Genomic DNA, 6,296 nt, shown 5'->3' on the forward strand with positions numbered 1-6,296 from the left:
AAGTCATAAAGTTCCATGAAAGTGCCCTTATGCATGCAAAAGTTTCGCAGCCACTGGGAATCATCCCAGACCTGCAGCACTATGTGGTCCCACCAGTCTGTGCTTGCTTCTTGGGCCCAGAATCAGTGTTCTATGGCATGAGCCTGCCCCATTGCCATCAGGCTGTCCAAATTGCCGGGGCCTGTACTTTGAGAGAAGTCTGTGTCCATGTCCTCATCACTCTCATCACCGCGCTGCTGTCGCCTCCTCGCCTGCTTTTGCAGGTTCAGGTTCTGCAGGATAATGCGCGAGGTGTTTACAATGCTTATAACTGCCGTGGTGATCTGAGCAAGCTCCATGCTTGACATGGTATGGTATCTGCAGGAGAGCAGAATTGCAGCAGAAGCGGTGGCTGATGACAGATACCACGAGAATAGATATTTATAGAGAACAATGAGAGGACCTGCGAGGTGGATGCACGACAGCAGGGGAGCAGAGTTGCAGCAGAAGCAGGAGCCCATGACAGCTAACATGGAGAAATTAGCTATCGCGACAAGAGCAGGAGAGCAGAGTTGCAGCAGAAGTGGTGGTTTGATGACTATGGTTAGCAGTCCTACTGCAACATCTGCTGAAAGCAGTATGGCATCCATATGGAAAAAAGGCCCGAAACGATTGTCTGCTGTTGCTCTCACGGAGGGAGGGGTGACTTACCCAAAACCACCCAAGACAATGTTTTTGCCCCACTAGGCATTGGGCGCTTAATCCAGTATTCCAGCAGGTGGCGGAGACTGCGGGAACTGTGGGATAGCTACCCACAGTGCAACGCTCCGAAAGTCGATGCAAGCCACGGTACTGTGGACGCACTCCAACGACTTAATGTGCTTAGTGGGGACACACACAATTGACTGTATAAAATTGCTTCCTAAAAAATCAACTTCTATAAATTCGACCTAATTTTGTAGTGTAGACATATCCTTAGTAAAAGACTCAGTCTGTACTCTCCTGTAGCTGCTACATGAACTGACATCAAGACCTAGACATTTTCCCTGAAAACAAATTCACAGCAGATATCTTGGCAATTATCTTTGGCCCTGTACGTATTAGGCTGTAGTCAGAATGGTTTTCAAAAACATGGATTAAGCCCCATCCATGCTACACATAAACCATTTTTCAGTAAGCCATTTTCAATCAAACTATGTTCAGGCAGGACAGTAAATCATACAAACAATGTTAATCACTTTCAGGCCCTGTGTAGCAGTTACTAACATGATTAAAAGTTTCAATTGGTATTTATTTAAAAATGAATTGGAAAACACACTGCTATTCTCCCTCCACACCAACCAACCTAACTGTGCTGAAGACTATATAAGGAAACAGTGGCTTGAAACCCTGTTAGTAATTGTTATGCCTCTCTTGGTTTCCCTGGAAGAGTAGACGGGGTCTTAGGTTATTAAATCTCTCTTAAAATGGCTTAAAAATGACAAGGGGCTTTCTTTGCAGACCTGAAGAGTGAAAGGCAAAAGGCTTGATTCATCCCCCTTGTACTTTAGGTAGACATTTATACCGATGTGCTGTGAGTTAAAAATTTTGATCATTTTGATCTGGCAGGGCCACAACCTCAGCATGTGTGAATCAGTGCTGCTCTGCTAAAGTCAGTGGAGGATATGACTTTGATTTTTGACGACACAAGCAGAGAATCAAGCCCCAAGTATGCAAGTGTGGGCCACCTATGATGCTACCTATACTTGCTGATGCCGTGCTGGGGCTGCTTTTTCCATCAGTGTGTTGTCTAATGCCATCTTAAAGATGAGCTAACAACCTAGCTATTGCTTTACCGTGGGCTCCATTAAAAAACCACTGACATTTTACCCCCCACAGCATTTACTGTTACTGCACGCTGGCATCTTGTGACCCAGAGACTCCCTTGGTGCCAACTGGCAGAGGGCACAAAGGATGCACAGGTTTTTACAGGGATCTCCTGGGTCAGATATATGCATAAAATTCATCAAAGGTATGTGAGGTCCCTATCGAGAGCCAGTCATCATAGTGATTGCAAAATGTATGTATGGATAATATTTAAGGAGTTATGTGACTACATTGGAAAGTATGTTCTTAAGGCAGGTAACCAGGCGGTGACATAAGTTCCTTTCAGACTGGAGTTAACAGATGCTTATCTCCCTGTCTGCTCATTGTGAATTGTGTGACTCACCAGGTATGCCTATTTGCATACTGAGGCAGATGCTGAGAGAGTGTGAAATCTACAGGAAAGGAGCAATAGAAAACCCCAGCCACTAGCAGGGGGGCATCCCGTTTATGAATAAGGGTAGTGGATTGTTCTAATATATCTGGGAGAGCAAACAAGTGCGCTGGATCTCTCACCAGCAAGGCAAGCAGATGCGTAACTTGTCTCATGAATGAAAGATCACAGTCAAACCTGACCGTAAAATACTGGAAGGACTTTGGGTAAGCAATGTTCTATATGACAGGGAGATACCTAATTAAGTAAATCTAGATTCTAGAATGTGTGGTATGATTTTATTTTATATGTTACTGTTTCCACTAATTCTACTTGTTATCACTTGAATCTCTGCTCTTTGTTAAATACACTTGATTTCACTATAAACACTTCCAAGTGCTGTGTGTTAAGCAAGCTGTGATCTGAGGTGGTATTGGTAAGCTGGGGTGTATTGCTTCTTTGGAAGCAGCGAATCTGTGAATACTGCAAGTGTCCAATGGCCCACTTTGGAGGGCTCAGGGGTTGGAGTGTGTCTATCGCTACTCAGTAGAGAGAGAGAGCAGGACTGGCGTAGGCCTGGAGGGAAGTGCTTGTGTGGCCCATGGCCAGTGGAGTTGGGGAGATGATCCACACCAGGCTCAGACAAGGCTTCCTCACACTAAAGGCAGATGATAGTAAGATGCCTCACATCTCCGGGAAGCGTCACATACATTGGATCAGATCAGATGCCAGTGTAAATCAGCTGCGCTACACTGACATGAAGCTGAACTGATTTATACCAGCTGAGGATCTGGCCCTTGACCAAAGTATTTGCAGTGGTCCATAGACTTAAGCCTCAGTCCTGAAACTTGTTCCATGAAGGTTCACTCCTGTGCCCTCTTGGAGCCCCACGAAGATCGAGTTAGGTGAAGCGATGTCTAAGACAGTTTACGGCTGATACACAGAGCCTAAACCTGATTACCATTGTTTGCATGATTTACTGCCCGGCCTGAGCACAGTTTAGTTGAAAATGGCTTACTGAAAAATGGTTTGCAAGGAGCACAGATACAGGCTTAATCTGTGTTTTTTGAAAACCATTCTGATTATAACCTAATGTGATGGGGTCTGAAGACACTGATCATTGCCAACGTATCTTCTGAGAGTGTATTCCAGAGGAAAAGTGTAGGCACTGGGGTCATTCCACAACATCCATGTTTTACACCCTGAAGTCAATGCGGCTCTCCACATGAAATAACTACCAGGATCAGGGCTTTAGATCAGAAATACCTCGGACACGGTGGTAAATTTCACTCCCGGGGGAGGTAAATGTCCAGTATTTAATGGACCCCACTGAAAGTAAGTAACTGTAAGAAAGCACATGAATGATCAGCACAGTGCATTGAAAATAACAAAACAAAACCAGAAAACGGATCCCTGCACAAATAAGTAAATTCACCCACAAATATCCATACATTTAGGAGAGATCCCCCTCCCACAAATTTGAAGTAAATCCCTGCAATATTAGTTAAAATCCCTGCAACTTTCCCCACATTTGACTGTAATTTTTCTGTCAATTTTCTCGTCATTGTTTATTGAACATTCACAAGAGGGGAAAGCTGCATAACACTGGGAAAGACTTTGTTTTGTTTGCTTATATTGTGCATCAAAATAGAAATGACCTCATCCAGCAATTCTCTGGTCTAGATCTGTTTGCCCACACTGCCAGACACAACCCATTCACACTTGCTCCCCTTCTTACTAAGGAGACAGTTGACGACACCTGTTCTAATTTAATTCGATGAAGACAAGTCACTGCATGTTCCTTAGAAGCAAGGGCCCGTTATCGATAACTACATTACCTGCAGAGTAATGTAAATATTTGCTCTAAACATGCTCACAGGAAGATAAGTAAAAATAGTAGGAAGAATCTCAGGAAGCAGTTGGCAGTCTTCAATTCCCCTCCTCCCTTCCCCCCCTGCCTCCAGAAGCAGGTAACTGTGTGTGGGAAAGGGAGGAGAAGAGGATTCGCCATCAGGCTTTGCAAACTGGAGATGGTTGAAGTTGGTAAGTCTGCCTTGATGGATGAAGACTAATTCTAAATTAGTGAGATTCAAGGCAAGGCAAAGGGCTGGATTCTGGATTGTGAGTGTGAATGAGCACTGTGGCTGCAGTTCTGTCTGGTAATTCTGGTGTAATTTACAAGGCTACACCATCCCAATTCTCCAATAGGAGTTTACACCAGAAATGCACACGTTCAGATAGGTGCTCCTTTGGGTAGTGGAAGGGGACCAAGACGTGGGCCTCACGGCCTCTCTGTTCATTCCCGTGTCTCTACAACAGTGGCTTGCATGAGCACTGCAATCCCTGAACTGCTGGGTTTGTCACTTCTGTTTGGGGAACTTGGAGAGCATCACATGGGAAATAAGAATCTCAGCTGACAGTGTGCAAAAATAGGCACAAGCAGCTCCTAAAGGAAATGCTAATTAAAGCTGCAGAGGAAAAAAACTCCTCTCTGGCAAAGCTCTCACTCCACTGCCAATAGTCACCGTAAAGTCTCCCAAAGTCTGTGATAGCGCAATGCTTGTGTGGCAGCCTCCAAAGTGACTTTTGCCCACTCCTGACAAGCACTGCTGGGATATTGAGGGGCTGCATTTTACCATAATCTGCTCAGTTGCTTTGCCACTTTTCCTTCTCTCCCATATCTCCTGGCTCCAGGAATGCATGTGTTTGTTTGTTCTGTGAGGGTGATTCTCCATATGATTCAAAGGTACACAGGTTGCAATTTCCACACTTTACTTTCCAGACAAAAAACCTATGCAATAAAAGGCAACAAGGAAAGGGTCATATATCACCAGAGGACCGCAGCACAGCTCCAGCAGACATGGAGCACAGCATTCTTAGCTGTTATCCCTGAGTGGAATCCCTGTGCATTAGTTTTGCACTTGCTTTTAGAGCAGTCTCAGAGCTGCTATGGATTTTATCAGCCACTTATATCAACTTTACCCAGGCACCCAGCTGGAGAGTAAATGCAGTTGTTGCTAACCACTTTCCCTTTTGGAAAAAGAAAACGAGTACTTGTGGCATCTTAGAGACTAACAAATTTATTTGAGCATAAGCTTTCATGAGCTACAGCTCACTTCATCGGATGCATGCAGTGGAAAATACAGTGGGGAGATTTTAAATACACAGAGAACATGAAACAATGGGTGTTACCATACACACTCTAATGAGAGTGATCAGGTAAGGTGAGCTATTACCAGCAGGAGAGAAAAAAAACCTTTTGTAGTGATAATGAAGGTGGGCCATTTCCAGCAGTTGACAACAACGTGTGAGGAACAGTAGGGGGGGAATAAACATGGGGAAATAGTTTTACTTTGTGTAATTACACATCCACTCCCAGTCTTTATTCAAGCCTAGTATAACGGTGTCCAGTTTGCAAATTAATTCCTATTCAGCAGTCTCTCGTTGGAGTCTGTTTTTGAAGTTTTTTTGTTGAAGAATTGCCACTTTTAGGTCTGTAATTGAGTGACCAGAGAGATTGAAGTGTTCTCCGACTAGTTTTTGAATGTTATAATTCTTGACATCTGATTTGTGTCCATTTATTCTTTTGCATAGAGACTGTCGGTTTGGCCAATGTACATGGCAGAGGGGCATTGCTGGCACATGATGGCATATATCACTTTGGTAGATGTGTAGGTGAACGAGCCTCTGATAGTGTGGCTGATGTAATTAGGCCCTATGATGGTGTCCCCTGAATAGATATGTGGACACAGTTGGCAACAGGCTTTGTTTCTGGGTTAGTGTTTTTGTTGTGTGGTGTGTGGTTGCTGGTGAGTATTTGCTTCAGGTTGGGGGCTGTCGGTAAGCAAGGACTGGCCTGTCTCCCAAGATCCTTGAGAGTGATGGGTCATCCTTCAGGATAGGTTGTAGATCCTTGATGATGTGCTGGAGAGGTTTTAGATGGGGGCTGAAGGTGATGGCTAGTGGTGTTCTGTTATTTTCTTTGTTGGACCTGTCCTGTAGTAGGTAACTTCTGGGTACTCTTCAGGCTCTGCCAATCTGTTTCTTCACTTCAGCAGGTGGGTATTGTAGTTGTAAGAAC

This window comes from Caretta caretta, chromosome 1 (assembly GCF_965140235.1).
Source record: "Caretta caretta isolate rCarCar2 chromosome 1, rCarCar1.hap1, whole genome shotgun sequence".
NCBI classification, from domain to species: Eukaryota; Metazoa; Chordata; order Testudines; family Cheloniidae; genus Caretta; species Caretta caretta.